Below are 20,692 nucleotides of genomic sequence, written 5' to 3'. Positions count from 1 at the left end.
CCAGCGGCGCTGCACCGCCTGCTCGCCGCTGCACTCTTGCCGCTGGCGCGGCGCTGCTCGATGCATCGAGCACGTCAGTGCCAGCGAGCAACTGACGTAGCGCGTTCTGATTGGCCAATGGCATTTCCGTTGGAAATTCATTTTTTTAAAAAAAAATTGAAAATAATACCAAAAATTGAAAAAAAAAAATTTCATATTCCAAAAAATATGGCCGTTTTTTTTTACCGTTTTTCTGAAATTTTTTTATTCTCAAAAGCATCTATAAATACACACATATATCATCCATTTTTCACATCAAATCATCTCTCATGCATCTCTTATTCATATTTTTTCATACAACTTATCTACATCTCCCTCTCTCACTCAAACCCTCTCAAATGGATTTCATCAATCTCATTTCGGAAGCGGGGCGCGAAGAACAAGAATACTATGAACAATATCGTGCCGCCTATGAAGCCTATGTCACCTCGAATACCCCCGCCCCTCCTCCTCGACAAACTAGATCAACTCGCCGCTACATCCATCGTGACCGGGAGGGAGCCAACGAAAGGCTCGTAGCCGACTATTTTTCCGACCAGCCGCAGTTTCCAGAAGATTACTTTCGGCACCGTTTTTCCATGTCTAAACGCTTGTTTATGTGTATTGTCAACACATTATCCGCCCGTGTTGAGTACTTTCAAACAAGTACAGACGCAACCGGTCGGCAAAGTCTCTCGGCGTTGCAGAAGTGTACGTGTGCCATCCGACAACTTGCTACTGGGCAAACGGCTGACCTCTTCGCCGAGTATTTGCATGTTGGTGAGTCAACTGGAATCCTTTGCCTTAAAATTTTTTGCAACGGCGTTCGTTCAGCTTTCGGTGAGGAATTCCTTCGGGCACCCACCACCGATGATTGCCAACGGTTGCTTCGTCTTCACGAAACAGTCCATGGTTTTCCCGGTATGCTTGGCAGCATTGACTGCATGCATTGGAGGTGGAAGAATTGCCCGACTACTTGGAGGGGCCAACACTTAAGCGGCCACAAAGGCGGCGGCCCAACACTTATCCTTGAAGCGGTCGCCGACTACCGCCTATGGATTTGGCATGCATATTTTGGTATTGTCGGATCCAACAACGACTTGAAGCATAAGTCCGAAGTCGTATCTCATTTTATACACTTTTGTAAACTTGTGCAAAATCAGTACCAAAAAAATATACAAACACTTCGATCCGACAATGGGGGGGAGTTTGTCAACTCAGGTATGAAAGCCTTCTGTAGGGATAATGGGATTCTTCATTAAACCACATGTCCTCACACACCGGAACAGAATGGTGTGGCAGAAAGAAAAAACCGTATCCTCCTTAAAATGACTATAGCAATGCTACTTGAATCCCAGACATCAAAACATTTCTGGCCAGAAGCTTTAGCAACTGCAGCCTACCTAGTAAACCGTTTGCCTACCCGAACCTTGGAGTTTAAAACCCCTCTGGAAGTCCTCTCAACACAAGCTAAAATTCCACAACCTTTGACCCTCCAACCTAGAATCTTTGGAAGCTCCGTTTTTGTCCATATTCCGAAACACGAACGAACCAAACTCTCGCCATGTGCTGTGAAATGTGTTTTTGTAGGGTATGGGGTGAGTTAAAAGGGGTACCGTTGCTATGGCCCCAAAACCAAACGAGTCCATGTCACGATGAATTGTAATTTCTTGGAATCAGAATATTTTTTCCACCACCTTAGTGGCCTGGGGGAGAATGATAAAGATAAGAGAGAGGGGGAGAACAGAAATAGTGACCCACTAAGTTGGTTGCCATTACCAACCTACCTCGTTGGGACCCACCCGAGAAGGTTGTCAGAACCACCGAGCAGGTCTCAGTGGAATAGCCCAGCCAACCCAGTGCCCCGGATCAAGATCCTCCCCTGATATCCAATGTAAGTATTCTTCCCGACTCCGATACTGCTAACTCTGATAACTCACCTGAAACTGGTAGTAATGAGGCAGTAGGAGATGAGTCGCAAGAAACCACCGACAACATCTCCAGAAAAGAAGAGGTCACAGTTGATGAAGATACCGGGCGGTACATATTGCCACCACGGGCGAACAGAGGAGTTCCACCAAAAAGGTATTCCCCAGAAAAGATTGGCAAGAATACACGCTATGCTATAGCAAATAGTGCCACCAATCATCTGTCGAAGATGGCACGAGCATTTGAAGCTGCACTGTGTGAAGAGGAAGAGATACCATATTCAGCGGAAGAAGCCATGCGGCACAAACACTGGAGGGCAGCCATGCAAAAAGAAATGGATGCCCTAGCTCGAAATCAGACGTGGGATAAAAGTAAGTTGCCAGAGGGAGTGAGGCAAATTGGTTGCAGATGGGTGTTCACAATTAAGAGGAGACCAGACGGATCCATTGAAAGGTATAAAGCACGGCTGGTAGCAAAGGGGTATACTCAGACATATGGGGTGGACTGCGTAGAGACTTTTTCGCCAGTCTCAAAGATTAACACAATAAGAGTTCTTCTCTCGATTGCAGCTAATCGAGGGCCTCTTTACCAGTTCGACGTCACGAACGCCTTTCTGCATGGAGAATTGAAGAAGAGGGTATATATGGAGGCACCACCTGGTTTCACACAAGGATTCGAAAGGGAGAAGTTTGCCACTTGAAGAAGACATTGTATGGGTTGAAACAATCACCGAGAGTATGGTTCGGGATGTTTACTGATGCTATGGTCTCGTATGGATTCCACCAGAGTCACTCGGACCATACATTGTTCATCAAAAGGCAAGAAGATAAGGTAACTTGTCTGATCATTTACGTAGATGATATGATTATTATCGGTAATGATGCAGAAGAAATCAAGAAGCTGAGAGATAGACTGTTTAAGGAATTCGAGATGAAAGATCTGGGCGACCCCAAATACTTCTTAGGGATCGAAGTGTTGAGATCCAAAGGAGGAATATTTTTGAGGCAAAAGAAATACATTCTCGACATCCTTGCCGAAACTGGGCTACTAGATTGCAAGCCTCCTGACACACCGATTGGGGTGAATCATGGGCTGAGGATCGTGGAAGGTGCTGAGCTGGCAGATCGTGATATGTATCAGCGTTTAGTTGAGAAACTCATTTATCTCTCCCATACTAGACCAGACATCGCCTACGCAGTTGGAGTTGTGAGTCAGTTCATGCATTTACCACAGACTGATCATATGGAAGCGGCGTTGAGGATTGTGAAGTACTTGAAAGGAAACGTTGGTCATGGAGTGTTGTTCAATAAGGAAGGACATCTAGAGATAAGTGGGTACATAGATGCGGACTGGGCCGACAACCCAGTAGATAGGCGGTCCACCTCCGGCTACTTCACCTTCGTTGGAGGGAACTTGGTAACTTGGAGGAGTAAGAAACAGAAGGTGGTGGCACTATCCAGTGCGGAGGCAGAGTTCAGATGAATCAAGAGTGGGTTCACGGAATTACTTTGGCTAAGAAGGTTTATGACAGAAATTGGCTTTCAGCCTCAGAAAAGCCAACTGTATTGCAACAATAAGGCGGCAATAAGCATTGCCGCAAATCCGGTGCAGCACGACAGAACCAAACACGTGGAAGTCGACAGACACTTCATCAAGGAAAAAATAGAGAAAGGAATCGTGGAATTTCCATTTGTGAGGTCAGAGGATCAGTTGGCAGACATTCTCACCAAAGCAGTCAGTTCTAGGAGTTTCGAAGACGCGTTGAGCAAGCTAAGTATTGGTGACCCCACTACTAAGCTTGAGGGGGAGTGTTAGAATGAGAAGATTTCATCAATCAATTAAGATGATTTGTGGGAATCAATTAAGAAGATTGGGAACATAATTGGCGTAGAATAGATTGGTGTTATTTAGGAAATCTTTCATGTACAAATGTATTGAACCTCTATAAGAGGAGATTTATACAATGAATAAAACATAACAGTAAAGTACCTCTCCCTATTTTCTTGACCCTTTGTATCGTTTAACACTCAATATCTCCAACATATAATTATTATTGTAATTAAGGATTCATAATATTACTTCAAATAGATCTATATTATGGAGCATATAAAAAAAAACCACGTATCAGATATTATTTAAAATCGATCTTATGTAGTAAATCAGCTTTTGGATAGCTTGAAAACACACGGTACGTATTTAATTGCTACAGATTGAAAAGTGGCATTGAACTGCAATTGTCTAAAAAACAAAACTATATCAAAATGATTTTTTTACCAATCAACCAATTAATTCATTTATATATATATATGGGATGTGGATAACTCAATTTAACGTGTTAGATAAGGGCCATCAGATTATAATTGCAAATTTTGCTATTTTTGGATTAGCCAGGCTGCAAAAGCCCAAAACATTCATGTAAGAATAAGATCAGTTTTAGGGCTCAAGTTATTATAAGCCCAATTTAAGCCATTTACATCCTTACCTTAGGAAGACAAAATTGACTACAAAATATTTACTCTCTCCGTCCCTATTTAAGTGACACGTTTCTAATTTGACACCGAAATTTAAATAGTGATATTTAGTGAATTATTAATAATAAAATAAGAAAGAAAATAAAGTAAGAAAGAGAAAAAGAGAATACAGTAAGAAATAGATTAAAATAAGAAAAAGAAAGAGAGAGGATAAAGCAAGAGAAAGAAGTGAGTTAGTTATTGCAAAAAAAAGTCTCACTTAGATTATTACTAAAATAAAATGCGTCTCACTTAGTTATTACTAAAATAAAATGCGTCTCACTTAGATTGGGAGACATATGTACTTTTTTTACATGGCTGTTTACAAAAGAAAGATTTGAATTTATACATTAAATATTTATTTGAACCTACTTTTCTAGTTTTTATTGATTACAATGGAATTAAAAGACACGTTATAAACCATATTCCATGACCCATCATAAGCGAGTCTCTGAGTGTTTCACTATAAATGAGTTATTTCAATTTTCAGCAAATGATAATATGAGCGTTATTCTCATATTCATCTCTTAGATCCTTTATTCTTCTTAATATGGGCCGTTAGATCTCATTCATCAACGGTCCAGATGATCTCCATTATTACACTATAATGATGCATTATTAGTCGGTGTGCATTATTCAACTGAAAATCTGCATTATTACACTATAATGGTGCATTATTAGTCGGTGTGCATTATTCGACTGAAAATATGCATTATTAAATGACACGTGACACCAATCTAACCATCGGATGACAAAATCGTGGGGCTGTGATTAAAAAGAACAAAGAACAAAAGATACAAAAGAGAAATGAATACATCCCCATATATATATATATATATATATTTACTTTATTCTTTATCTATTTTATTTCTTTTAATCCTCTACTTTTTTCTCTATCATACTATACTCTTTCTATTTCACTCTCCGTTCCTCTGAAGATGATTCACTTTCCTTTTTAGTTTGTCTCAATTAAGATGGTTCATTACTAAAAATGGCAACACCTTAAAATCTCTATTTTATTTCCACTCTCTTCCTTTACTTTCTCCACTCAACATATAAAATAAAACTGGAAAATCATGTACCGCTTAAGGAAGTAGTTATTGTGTCCAAAAGAGGTATTGTGTCCACTCAACACTTGGGCAGTATCAATTTTCTAAATATTGTGATTTGTGTCCAAAAGAAGTAGTTATTCTATTTGTGTCTATTTATAAACGGGTGACTAATTAATGTTCCATCTTCAATAATCTCATCAAAATGGTGCGATTCATTTTTATGAAAACCTCGATATTTATTATTATAATATGAATTAAATTCAAACTTTAAATATATCCATAAGTCAAGCAAAATAATTGAATTTATTAACTTGGGTTCTCTTAATTACAAGAAATAGTACAGTTTCCACTTGAGATCGAAATGTTCACTTCACGACGTCGACCACTCAATTATTCCAACTTTTTACGGATACAAACACGATTTTAGGATGCAATTAAACCATATAGAATATATACTGAACAAAACCATCTTACGAAAAAAAATCATAGAACAATCCTTATAAAAATTGGTCAATGTCTATCCCGAATAGTCAAACCATTGTATAATTCATAAAACAACAATATAATTAACTTCTAAATTACACGCGATGTATCAGATTGTACAATTAATCATTTAAATTAGCACATGGTTTGAAACTTTCAAATAACCATCAACAATCACATCTGGACACAAAAATAAGAGTGGTTTCAAATTAGGTCTTGCATTTATATAGATAATGAATAATAAATAAAAATACAACTTGCATTTTTTTTTAAAATTATAACTACGGCATATATTTATGAAGTATATTTTTAGAAATTTATATTCATGATTTTTATATAATAATAAAAATAACAGTAATTATTACTTCAGTAATATAAATATTAAATGTTATGTTTATACCAAGTAATAATTTTTTTTAAATAGTGTATGTAAAATTAAAAAGTTAGATTTGAATTAAGAAATTACCAATGAATTTATGTTAATTACACTCTTAAATAATTGTATAATAGGAAAGAAAGAGTTATGAAGAACCTGAAATGTGATTAATGAATTCTGATATTCTTTCGAATTCAAAAATCTAAAAATACAAATCCCATTTTCGAGAGACCTAATTTGAAATATGTTCTAGAAAATAATTATAATCTCATGATACTATAATTAATTAAAATTTAAAAGCCATGCCAAGAAGGAGTCGAACCTAAGACTTTTGACGTCAACTTTTCTAACGTTTGACCAACTCACACACTGAAAAAACTCACCAATTATTATTCAGGATGTACCGCAATGGAACTTATTTTTCTTGAATATTCGTATTAATCATTAAAAGCAGTGAGAATGCTATCATATGAATAACTTAACCTACTAAGTACTACTCCCTTAATATTTTTTTGTGAGGAAAGGACATTTAATTCAAGGTCCACTGTAGGCATATGGAGTAGTATTAACTAGTGAGAGGTTCAAATTAAAATATTTCTTAAATATATGGAGTATAAAATTTAGAACTATTTTCATTAGATAGCCAAGATATATCGTACGTAGTTGCATTTCTCTTGCTCGATGAATGCATATATAGGAGACAAAAAGTATTTTCATCATTAAGTTAATTTCTCATTAAAAATACAGCTACTATAAATAGTACTACTATTCAATGCAAGTGTTTTTCATGGTAAGAAATTTTTAAAATTTTTTAAATGAGTTATACTTAATAAAATTAAGATCATATTCCTCACTCAATTAATATAGTGGGTGAATTTTTTAAAAGTTAATTCGTACTACTTTGCCAAGTTTCCCATTTACAGACCACCCTTAAAACCCCAAAATTCTTTACCATTATCAACACACATACACACAGAGTTGTGGCCCTCTTCCTCCACCTCCACCTCCACCTCCACCTCCACCTCCACCTCCAACAGTGACTTGTTGTTGTTGTTGGAAGAAGAAATTTATGGCTGAAAGAGAAGAAGTGATCGAAATCGAGTACGAGAAAAAACGAAGCACATCCTTAAAAAAGAAGTGCAGCAAATTGGCGAAGAAGCAAAGAGCCAAATTCTACATTCTCCGTCGTTGCATTGCCATGCTTGTCTGCTGGAATGAGAAAAATGAGCCTGCATCTTGACTCTTCACTCAAACCCATTCTAGGAGTTTTTTTTTATTTTTTGCTGTAAGGGCTACGCTTCATATATTTATTTAATTATATTAATTTGCTTCATGTCTAGAGTAATCCATGAGATAATTCCTCTTTTTATAAAAAAGATTCCCTTGGCCTTTGTTTTTCAATTTTTTCTTTATCTGCCGACTCTCATCATTATCATTTATCAATGGTTCAAAATGTCGAACTCATATTTTTACCTTTTCAAGTTTTCTCCGAATGATTAGATAGTAGATTCGTGATTATCGAAACGTGGGATGGGGGTCTTAGTCAAAGATGCCATAAGCATCATTATATTCTTTAAATGGCTTTTTTTTTGAATAATTACCAGTTACTCCACATACTTTGGTGCATTTATATAAAAAAGGCTCAATAGTCATGTGATTCATGTACTTAGCTTCAGATTTTTTTTACATATTTATTTATTTATCTAACTAATTACTGTTTATTTGGTTATTCTTTCTTAGCCAATAAACTAGAATATAGTAGTATTTCACTTTCTGATCAAACCTGAATAAAAATTGTTAGTCTGTCTATGACTGTCAGTTTGAATAGGGTTCCGTACAACCTTGCAATCAAATTTTCATTATTTTTAATAGCTCGTATTATGAATTTATAATCTTTTAATTACTGTAGTAGTAGTACTAGTAAGACACCCTTCTCAATCTTTTATTTCATTTTCTTTTTGGCCATGCATGTTGTTGTATCTTCACATGATCAGTTGTTGAAATTTATAAGATTTCTTACTTGTTTTGAATATTTTAACCTGAGATATTTGGATCAGTAACATATGTGGGAACATATGATGGCACTGCAACTTTATTGAGAAGGTTTGAGAAATGGTGCATCTAACTTCTTTATACTCCATATCTAGCTAGGGGCATCTCTAGTCCACTAACCTACAACTAGAGGCTTACAAATACTACAAAGTAATCAAACCATTCTTTGAGATATATTTGTATTAGTACTCCCTCAGTCTCACTCTAATTAGTGACACATTTTCCTTTTTGGAATGTTATAAAATGATACATTTCTAAAAATGAAAGCATCACTCTCTCTATTTTTTTTCCTCTTTTACTTTATTCTCACAACACTTCATAAAATCATGTGCCGGGAATAGAAATGCTCCACTTAGAGTGAGACGAAGGGATTATAACGTTATAGATATTAATTCCCGTGGATTATAAGAAAAATATAGATGCTATTTTCTATGCAAATTAAGCAAGCCATCACAGGTAAAAGAAAAATGTAACAAAAAGATGAAGTAATTAAGTACTCCCCATCTTCTATTAAAAATGAATTATTTTTCCTTTTTTAGTTGTTTCATTAAAAATAAAACATTTCCTAAAATAGAAACAACACATCTCTACTTTTTCTTCTAATGAGACAGAATATTATGAAAACTTTATTCACAAATAAACAAGTTAGAATTAGCTGATTAATCGGGATCCATGTCAAGTGCCATTAAGTCAACCATATAATGATGAAAATTGTTAAAGACACCTCAGGTTCAACCAATACTTCAAAATAAGTTAAAATGAAATTAATTTGGTCGATGTCAATGCAGCTCAACCACAATCCAATGTCTCATCAGTCACATTCACATATATTGATATATGCATGCACTACAAAATCAGGCAATACTAGAACTAATTAGGAATGCATAGGCTAATGTATGTATGTGGCTATACCAATCATCAGACAGGGATGAAAATAGACGTGTTGGGGAAGTGCACAGAATCCAAAACATCTCCTGAAAATTTTTAAAAAATGACTTCAATTTAGGAACGTTAACTAATCCAACATAAGTGTTATTCCTAATATATTAGAGATAATAAATTTGCAGTTTTTAATCCTAATCGCCCGTGCGCCTCCTTCTCTGTCGTAACAATAATTGGTTTGTTGTGATGGGCGTAGAGAGAGAGAGAGGGTTTGAGCTTGATGTAAGTAATATATTTACCCTTTTTCCCCAGCCAGTGGTTGTGGAAATGAAGGCAGGGGAAAATCAGGAGGCGTGCCAGGTAAATTTCTAACCACGTCAAAGATATTTTATGGAAGCTAGGACCATGCTATTCCACATTATTAACCCTCTCTTTACCATCTTTGCTTAATGATGGGGTACGAACTAAACCCTAATGGCAAGCCCAATAACAGTGACGGCCCATCAGCCCAGAGCCCAAGAAAGAGTATCTGTTCGGCACCAAAGAGTTCGGCACGACCAAAGAGTTCGGCACGACCAAAGAGTTCGGACTCAGCCTACAGCTCGGTAAAAGCCGACCAGTCAAGCTCTCCTCTCAGATCGGCAAGAGCTGATCGGTAAAGTCCAGCAGTTCGGTCTCAGCATTCGACCGAACTAGGAGTTGGTGGACTCACGAAAGGCCTCCACGACCTCCACTATACCCACGATCTATTTAGTGGTATGAAGCAGTTATTGAGCAGTTATTGCTCACCCACGATCTTGTTAGTGGGGCTGCAAACCACGATCCTAGTTCAATGTATAAATAGAACTTAGATCTGATAGAAAAGGGTTAAGCTCTCTAGAGATAAAATAGCATATAGCAAGTCTGTATTGTAAGCTGTATTTTCGCAGATCAAGCAATACAAACCTGCCCTCATTCCTCCCCGTGGACGTAGATTTACCTCAGTAAATCGAACCACGTAAATTCATTGTGTCATAATTCTCTACCAGCATTTACTAACATCAATAATTCGCGGATCCATCACTGGCGCCGTCTGTGGGAACCCGAGAACAAAATTTGTGATAAAGCGAATTTTTGATCCATTTTTTCCACCCAAAAAATGCATACCAGATCGCAGAATACCCGTATTCCAGCCCGTGAGAACCAGGAGGAAGCCAATCCATCCCATAGGTCGGGAAAACAGCCTAGGGATAAATCCACCACCAGTTCTCATGGCGAAGGAACAAGCCGCTCCAAAAATCGTCCCACTGAGTCTTCCCAGCAGCCCGATTTGAATGAGGCTGTTAAGCAGTTTTTGGCTGAAAAGCAGGAGGAATTCTTAACCTTCCTGCGAAAAAGCCAAAAGCAGCCGGAGACGAAAACGACGGATTCTCCTTCTCCCTCCGCACAAGAAAGTCACTACCGCAGTAGTGTCGCATCTCCCAGGAGAAAGAATCCTCAACCCCGACATATTCCAGCTCCTCCTCGGTACCGGAATCACAGGAGAACTCAATCTCCTCCATACCGACGAGATATCGGATTCGCCGTGTACGGAGCACTGAAGACTCCGTTCTCGGACGACATCACCCGAACTCCCCTACCACAGAACTACCGAACTCCGTCGATGACTTACGACGGGCTCGTGGACCCTCACGATTTCTTGGGGCGCTATCAATATAACATGGCGAACCAGGGTCTCAACGAGGTCCACATGTGCAAGCTGTTTCCCGAGCTGCTCATCGGGAACGCGAGAAGGTGGTTCGATAGCCTCCCCCAGGGCAGCATCAGATCTTACCGAGATCTAATGGATGCCTTCCACAGGAGGTTCTTTCAGAAAGCGGAAGCCCGAATCACTTCGGCTCAGCTGCTTTCCATTCGTCAAGGTCGCGACGAAAAAATTAGCGACTTTATGACAAGATTCCACAAGGAATGCCTGCAAGTAGACGATCTCAACGATCTGCTTGTCATCTCGGCATTCCAAAATGGAATCCTGCCCGGAGCTCTCTACAGGAAGCTCGTTGAGTGCGGTCCGCAGACAGCTCAGGAAATGTGGGACATTGCGGACCAGTACTCCCGGGCCGATGAGGCAGACCGTCGTAAACGGTCGTTAGACAGCTCATCGTCCCGAGGAGACAGAAGGAAGCCCGATCATAGCGATCAGGGGCATCCTCGCCGGACTCCATTTGAAAGAATTCAAAGGGCTCCGGTGCAAGACAGATTGGGACCTCGTCTCAATCCCGAGAAGCCGCCCGCTCAGTTCGTACCGTTGAACAAGCCGAGGGCGGAAATTTTCGAACTGCACTCTGACCTATTCGAAAAGCCAAAGCGGATGACGAAATCAGCCGCGCGCCGACCACAGGATAACTACTGCTCCTACCATCAAGACCACGGTCACGATACTGAGGAGTGCAGAAACTTGGCTGCAGGTATCGATGTTCTTGTGAAGGCAGGGACATTGAAAAATACCGAAGTAAGCAGCCAAAGAAGAATAAAAAGCAGAGTGGTGCGAACTGCGCTCCTCAGGATCCGAAAAGGCAGCCGGATCCCGAAGACGATGACGAGCCGCAATATGATGGAGTAATCCAGACTATTGACGCGCTCCCTGCCGGGAAGACCAAGTCGTCCCTAAAGTCAGAACGCAGAGGCTCCAATCGAGAGGAGCCAACGCATAAAAGGCTGAAGCAGGACGAAGTGATTACGTTCTCGGCTGCTGATCCCGTCCCGGCCATCTCTCCTCACCAAGACGCCATTGTCATCCAAGCCGGAGTGGCAAACAAACTGATCCACAGGGTGTTTGTGGATACAGGAGCGTCGGTTAGCATTCTTTTTAAAGAGTGCTTCGACAAACTAGAAGTGGACCCAGCTCGGCTCAGTCCGGCTCCGCTTCCCCTGAAGAGCTTCACCCAGGAGGACACCCGCCCTGAAGGTATTATCAGCCTTCCGATCACGGTGGGGAAAGCGCCTACTAGCTCCAGTACGATGATTGAGTTTTTCGTGGTGAAAGCTCGGTCCCCGTACAACGTCATCCTGGGAAGAGACTGGCTCAACACAGTTCGGGCCGTTTGCTCCACCTATCACCTCACCATCAAGATCCCCACTAAAGGAGGGATAGCGGTCATCCGAGGTGACCAAAAGAGAGCAAAGGAATGTCTGCAAATTGCGCTTAGAAGTGCCGAGCAGTCAGATCGGCACCACCAAGCATAGCAATCACAGCAGCCGGAGTCAGAGGCGATGACCGAAGTCATACCGGAGCCGAACTCGATGACAGTTCAGCTGTACGAAGACGATCCATCCCGAACGGTTAAGATCGGCTTCGCGGGAACGCCCCTACTTCGGGAAAAAACCATCCAGCTCCTCAAGGAGTATAAAGACGTCTTTGCATGGTCTCCGTTGGACATGACCGGAGTGCCCCCCGAGGTAATCACTCATCGGTTAAATATTGATCCTTCAGTCCGGCCGATAAAACAGAAGCAAAGACTCTTTGCGGCAGAACGAAATCAAGTCATCCATGACGAAGTCCGTCAATTATTGAAGGCGGATGTGTTATTCGAAGTGAAGTACCCTTCGTGGGTAGCCAATCCTGTCATGATCAAGAAAAAGGAAGGAGGATGGCGGATGTGCATAGATTTCACCGATCTAAATAAGCACTGTCCCAAAGATTGCTATCCCCTTCCGAACATAGATAAAAAAGTAGAAGCTTTGATAGGCTTTGAAATTTTTTGTTTTCTTGATCTGTACAAAGGATACCATCAAGTTTTAATGGATGAGATTGACGCTTCAAAAACGGCCTTCATTACTGATTTCGGCATTTTCGCTTATAAAAAGATGCCATTCGGTTTAAAGAATGCCGGAGCCACTTATCAAAGGATGGTAGACAAGCTTTTTCGGCACCTGATTGGAAAGGAGGTCGAAGTGTATGTTGACGATATAGTCGTCAAAAGCAAAAGCACTTCGGAGTACGAGCACAACCTCAAGTCCACTCTCAACGTGCTCAAGAAAGCCAACCTCAAACTTAATCCCCAAAAGTGTACCTTTTTGGTAGATTCGGGAAAGTTTCTGGGTTGTTGGGTTTCAAAGGACGGACTCAAGGCAAACCCCTCAAAAGTTCAAGTCGTTCAAAACATGGCAATGCCGAAGTCCATACATGACGTGCAAAGGCTAACCGGATGCCTAGCCGCACTGAATCGATTCCTTTCTCAAGCAGCCGAAAAGCAACTGCCGTTCTTCACGGTGTTGAAAAAGGCACCAAAGTTCGAGTGGGGAGCCGAGCAGAAAAAAGGCCTTTGACGAGCTCAAAAGTTATCTAGCCGAGCTTCCTATGCTCTCTGCTCCAACCGAAGCCGAAGTAATATTCTTATACTTAGCGGCATCGGATCAAACCATCAGCGCGGTGCTTGTACGAGAAGAAGGCCTAAAGCAGCTTCCCATCTACTTTACAAGCCGAGCATTAAGAGGTCCAGAAACAAGGTATCAACCACTGGAAAAGATTGCTCTGGCATTAGTAAATGCAGCAAGGAGACTGCGGCCATACTTCTATGCTCACAAGGTATGCGTCTTAACTGATCTGCCACTTCGGCAAGTGTTGACCAAACCGGAAGCGTCAGGCAGAATCGCCAAGTGGGCTATAGAGTTGGGAGAGCACACAATTGAATATCTACCTCGGAAAGCCATCAAGGGACAAGCCTTGGCAGATTTTCTTGCAGAAGCAAAGTTCGATCAAGCAAGTCCTGTTATTGCCGAACAGAAGAATTCTGCCAATGCCGAACTAGCACAGCCCTTGGAATCCGAAGTAGAACCGCCGGACTGTTGGAGCGGATTCGTAGATGGAGCTTCAAACAAGATGGGAAGTGGAGCTGGTATTCTACTTGTCGCTCCCGACGGACACGAGGTAACCTACTCACTTCGGTTCCTATTCCCCACTACTAATAATGAAGCCGAGTACGAAGCCCTCCTGGCCGGACTCCAGTTAGCGCAAAGTCTGCTCGTCAAATCTCTCAAAGTCCATTGTGATTCACAAGTCATAGTAAATCACATGTTGGGTACAAGTGAAGCCCGTGACGAGAGAATGAAGAAGTATTTGGACAAAGCGCAAAGCATCAGCCGAAGTTTCTCCTATTTTCGGATAATCCGTATTCCCAGAGCGGAAAATAGCCGAGCAGATATCTTAAGTAAGTTGGCCTCAGATCCGAGCTCAAAGGCGGAAGAATTAATGCATCGAAGCATTGATGAAGCCGAGGTACATTCAGTATCCAGCTCGCCGAACTGGATGACGCCGATCTTGCAGTATCTGGATCAAGGACAATTGCCCGAGGATAAGAGAGAAGCTCGGAAGATCACGTGCCGAGCTCTTCGGTACGAACTTCATGAAGGAGTCCTCTTAGAAAGTCTTACCTCCAGCCGTTATTGCGGTGCGTAGGACCAGAAGAGACGGACTACATCCTCAGAGAAGTTCATGAAGGATCGTGCGGTAGCCACATCGGAGCCAGAGCTTTAGCTAAAAAAGTTCTGAGATGGGGATATTATTGGCCAACCATGGTACAAGAGGCAGTGCAGCTCGTCAAGAAGTGTACGAAGTGCCAAATTCATGCAAATGTCCCAAGGATGCCGCAGACCGATCTGTACACTATGCAAAGCCCTTGGCCTTTCATGCAATGGGGCATAGACATAGTGGGACCACTTCCTCAAGCTCCTCGGCAAATGAAATTCCTTATCGTTGCCGTGGACTACTTCACGAAGTGGGTGGAGGCTGAACCATTAGCTACGATAACGAGCTCAAAGGCATTGGACTTCGTCTGGAAGAACATAGTGTGCCGATTTGGCATACCCCACATCCTCATCTCGGATAATGGGACTCAGTTCACCGACAAGACGTTCAAGAATTGGTGCCAAGAGCTAAACATTCAACAGCGGTTCACTTCGGTCTCCCATCCCCAAGCAAACGGACAAGCGGAAGTAACGAACCGGATTCTGGTGAAAGGGTTAAAAGCTCGGTTAGAACAAGCCAAAGGACAATGGGTAGAAAATCTCCCTCAAGTCCTATGGTCCTACCGAACTACACCCAAAACCTCCAACGGTGAAACTCCGTATAGTCTGGTGTACGGCACTGAAGCCGTAATCCCGGTGGAGATCGGCGTACCCAGTCCCCGAACTCTAAATTTCTCCTCAGAAATGAATGACGACGGACTGAGAGCAGAACTAGATCTCGCCGAAGAAAGAAGAGAATTGGCGTGCATAAAAGCAGCCAAGTATAAGGAGCAAGTAGCCCGGTACTATAACCAAAGGGTGAAAAAGCTTCAATTTCAAGTGGGAGATCTCGTCTTGAGAAACAACGAAGTAAGCCGAGCAGAAAAGCTGGGCAAACTCGAGCCCACATGGGAGGGTCCATATCGGGTGTCAGAAGTCCTCGGCAAAGGGTCTTATAAATTGACTCACATGTCAGGAGAACAAGTACCCCGAACATGGCACGTCTCCAACCTCAAGAAGTTCCACTTGTAAGAGACAAAGTCCGGTCAGTCTGTCTTGTGTCTAGTTCGGTCATAGGGGTACATGTTTTTATTTGTTTGTTTTTTTTTACTTGTATCTTTTACTTGTCGTTTTATAAAAGTTTAAAGTTTTTTTTTTTTCTTTCGTCTTTTTCTTTTTTTCTCTATGTGTTTTGTCTCTATGTGCTTGTCGTCTCTTACAAATGGTACCAAGGTATATCGTTCTTTAAAGACTGATCCCCTTTTTAGATCGATTATTAAAGACTATTGTGAGTCCAAGCTTCTAAGGAGGATATAAGACCACAATTCAGCTTAACAAGCAGTCCGTCTGAAACGAACTGCAATAAGCCAACGATTGTGCGTCCAAGCTTCCAAGGAGGATACAAGACCGCAATTCAGCTTAATAAGCACTTCGTCTGAAACGAACTGCAATAAGGGAAAGTCCGATCCACGCGATAAGCCTCGCCGAATTAGGACGACTGAGTTCGGTCAAAGAAGTTTACCTCATAAGACCGAGGACGACCATGTCTAGTCAAAGAGGTTTACTGCATAAGACCACTTCGGTTAACTGGGAAAGTCCGATCCACGCGATAAAACTCGCCGAATTAGGACAAGGGAAAGTTCGATCCCGGCGACAAAAATCGCCAAATTAGAACACAAACCAAGTCCGGTCAAAGATGTTTATTTCATCAGACCAAAGACGAGTCCGGTCAAAGATGTTTATTTCATCAGACCAAAGACGAGTCCGGTCAAAGATGTTTATTTCATCAGACCAATGACGAGTCCGGTCAAAGAAGTTTATTTCATAAGACCAAGGACCAAGTCCGATCAAAGAAGTATACTTCATAAGACCGAGGACAAGTACGATGAAATTTTTTCGCTAAGCTGTAAATACAGTGTTAGAGGTGGAGACAAAATTTCATTTTTCAAATCTTGTTCAGCATACAACTCCGCTACCCTACTATTACAAAGGACTATTCTACTGTCCGGGGTTGCTAAAGTTGAGCCACCTATTCACAAAATCCTCTGGAAGCCGAGTTCGGTCGTTCCGAGCAGATGAAGAATAAGCAGGTCGACGAGATGCTATCCTCGACCCAACGCCTCTTCCCCGAGCCCGAGAAGTCCTAACACCTCGGCGATGAAGAGTCTCTGCAATAAGCATCTGCTGATCTTGCTCGCTCATAGTCACAACTCCTCGGCGAATTTCAGTCCGTCCCTGTCTTGACGATTCCGGTTGCTCCTGAGCCCGTTCTCGTCTAGACGTTTCCGGCTGTTCCGGAGTTCGTTGTTGACTTGGAGTAGGATTTTGAACAAGGGAACCAGAGGTTTGATCTGGAGCGCGAGCATCTGTTGGCACGATATGCCGAAGGAATCTTTCTATGGAGGGGCGCCGAGAAAGAACAATGTTGTACCGAGAAGCCCAACGCCGTAGTGATTTCACAACTTGTTGGCAAGCCGAGCTCTCCAGCGCATTGTTCCTCCGGAGTACAAGATATTCCTCCCACAGTTCGTCAACTCGACTCTGAACATCTGATATGGTCAATCCCCCGCGCACACGGATGTAATCCTCGTACGCAGTCCTCTCAGCAATGGTCGTATTCAGCTCGGCCTCCAGATCTTTCTTATCGGACTCTAAGTCCTTGATATCGGCCTCCAGCTTCACTAAACGAGCCAGAAGCTCGTCATTCTTCGTCTGATCGGCTATAGCTCTTCTCTCAGCTTCGTCTAAAGCCGAAGAGTACAGCCGTTTCCAGTGAAGTATCTCCATCTCCTTGAGTACAAAGCAGCTATTAGTTCGGCAGCTGTACCGAGCAGATAGTAAAATACAACAGGAATAAAGGCGAGTACGAAAAGCTATACGAAGACAAATGTAGAGAATTTTTCATTCACAAGGAAAATTTTTACACTAGGGCTTCAAGGCCATTTTACAAGGAAGAAACTAGACTAAGAGAAGGGAGACGAAATCATACTCCGCCTGCTTCGTCTCCGGCTCCTCGGTCTGGTACAGCTTCCTTCTCCTGGGCTACCTCAGCCTCGGCCTCGCCTCCTGCCGGCCTCGCCTCCGCCTCCTGATCGGCCTCCTTCTCCGGATGCCCGGCCTGATCGACTTCGGCCTCCCGCTCCAGCGGCTCGGCCTCACCCTCTCCGTTGTAAGTCGAAGCGGGTGAAACGGGTCCCACGGAGGCAAAGATAGCCTCCAGGTTCTCGTCCCGATCAGCTCGACAACTCCGGACTCGGTCTGCAGAAAGCAGGACCGAAGATGAAGCGAGCTCCTCAAGGAGCGGCAGATTCTGAAGCCGAGCTGCTATCTCTCGGCTGTACAGAGGCAGCACGACGTCGGCCCCCTGCTCGCCCTTATCGGCAATTAGCCTTACCAGGCTACCGACAAAGGCCGAGAACTGGCTGCTCAAAAAGAGTTTCTCCGTGTAAACACGGAGAGCCTCCCCTTGGGCAACCACGGCAGCAGCATCGCTCCGCTTCGCCTGCTCTCGCTGGATGACGAGTTGGTTTTTGGCAAACTGAGCTTCATCCTGGGCCGAAATCCTAGCAGCTCTGGCCTTCTCAAATTTAGCCTCAGCCTGTTCGGCCCGATGACAAGCAGCCGCCAACTTCCTCTGCATCTCGGCATAGTCATTGGACGCTTTGGAGAGTTCGACGGCGACGAGCTTGGAGAGCATATCATTCCTCTGAAAATGGATAAGGAAAAAAGTTAACAGAGGGCACCAAAAATACAGGACAGAAGCCAAGCCAAGGAATCAAGAAGACAATTCACCTCGGCGAAGTCCGTGGGCCATAGAAATGGCTCACAGATATGCTCCGAAGGAGGCGCCAAGACCATGTCTTTCTCTGGCGCTCTCGGGGGCTTCTGGGTCTTCCCCTTCCTATTTGCCGAAGTCGACTCCGGCTTCTTTGGACCCGAAGAGGTCTTTTGCCTCTTCGGATTCTTCTCGGCATCAGGCGCCGAGCTGGTAGCCTTCTCTCTCTCCGGCTCCACAAGCTCGGAGGACTTTCTGATAGCCTTATTCAACATGAACACTGCCAAAAAGCAAGAAAGCAAAGTCAGATTTTCTTCGTTAAAGCAGTAGAGCATAAAGATAAAGAGAAATCCTCACCCTCGGCCTCTTCGTCCGAAGACGAGATGTCGAACACGACGTCGCCCTTGACGAGCTCAGACTCCGTGTATTGTTTCCTAACTAGGGGAATCTTGTTGAGCTCGCCGTCGAGCTCGTCCAACGGTTCAGGCCGAGGGTGACGGATAACGGACTCCGGCCCTCTCCAGGGAAAACTAGGAGCCGCGGTCCTATCATAGTAGAAGAAGCGATTTTGCCACTTCGGCCACTTCGTTTTACAAAAGGCCCTAAAAGGCTGTAAAGGGATCAAGTAAAACCAAGACCCCTTCCTCTTAAATTGAAAGAATTTAAGGATCGCCTTCAAAGACAAATCCCTTCCTAACCTACGGAGTTCGGCAGCGAAGGCCGACAAGTGCCTCCAAGAGTTCGGAGTCACCTGGCCTAAAGGAAGCTGAAAAAAATCTAGTAAATCTATAAAGGCAGAAGGGAGGGGGAAACGAAGCCCGCATTCTAAGCAGGCCTCGTACACGGTGACGTAACCCTCCGGCGGGGAGTCAGCCCTGTGATCACCGTCAGGTACCACCGCCTTCCCCCCAGGAAAAGAGTATTTTTCGTAAAGGGATATCACAGTATCCTTACTCAAGATACTGTGAAAATACTCTACGGTCTTCTCCCCGGATTCTTTCCGGCTAGAAGACCCCTTACCCCCTTTCCTAACGCTACCCGACTCCGAAGAAGAAGAAGAAGACATTTTTCTTACTTTTGAAGGTGAAGATAGTCTGAAAAAAATTCTTGAAAGCGGAGAGAGAATTTTCGCAAGAAAGAGAGTATAGAAGACGCAACAGCAAAAGTGCTTCAATGATGAAGAAAGAGCGTATTTATCAGATACGGGAAAGATTTCGAAATCGTTGCGCCGTTTCGAATCCCACCTTTTCAGGAATCAACGGCCGGATTTTACTGTCGCATTTAATGCAGGCATGCGCTAGGCACGTCCCCTGACGTCAGCCTCCCCCTTACCGTTATCCAGAATGCCGAAGTGACTCACCTCGCCGAAGTGATCCACTTCGCTTTTCGGGGGGGGTAGTGATGGGGTACGAACTAAACCCTAATGGCAAGCCCAATAACAGTGACGGCCCATCAGCCCAGAGCCCAAGAAAGAGTATCTGTTCGGCACCAAAGAGTTCGGCACGACCAAAGAGTTCGGCACGACCAAAGAGTTCGGACTCAGCCTACAGCTCGGTAAAAGCCGACCAGTCAAGCTCTCCTCTCAGATCGGCAAGAGCTGATCGGTAAAGTCCAGCAGTTCGGTCTCAGCATTCGACCGAACTAGGAGTTGGTGGACTCACGAAAGGCCTCCACGACCTCCACTATACCCACGATCTATTTAGTGGTATGAAGCAGTTATTGAGCAGTTATTGCTCACCCACGATCTTGTTAGTGGGGCTGCAAACCACGATCCTAGTTCAATGTATAAATAGAACTTAGATCTGATAGAAAAGGGTTAAGCTCTCTAGAGATAAAATAGCATATAGCAAGTCTGTATTGTAAGCTGTATTTTCGCAGATCAAGCAATACAAACCTGCCCTCATTCCTCCCCGTGGACGTAGATTTACCTCAGTAAATCGAACCACGTAAATTCATTGTGTCATAATTCTCTACCAGCATTTACTAACATCAATAATTCGCGGATCCATCACTTAACTAATTAACTCATTTCTTTATAACTACAAACTACTCCATAAACACCCCTTCATTATCTACCACTATTATCCAAGCCAACATAACAACCAAAACAATATTCATATTTACTTTATTAACT

The sequence above is a fragment of the Salvia splendens genome, chromosome 1 (genome assembly GCF_004379255.2).
Source record: "Salvia splendens isolate huo1 chromosome 1, SspV2, whole genome shotgun sequence".
In the NCBI taxonomy this organism is placed as follows: domain Eukaryota; kingdom Viridiplantae; phylum Streptophyta; class Magnoliopsida; order Lamiales; family Lamiaceae; genus Salvia; species Salvia splendens.
Note: the sequence above shows the minus strand (reverse complement) of the source record.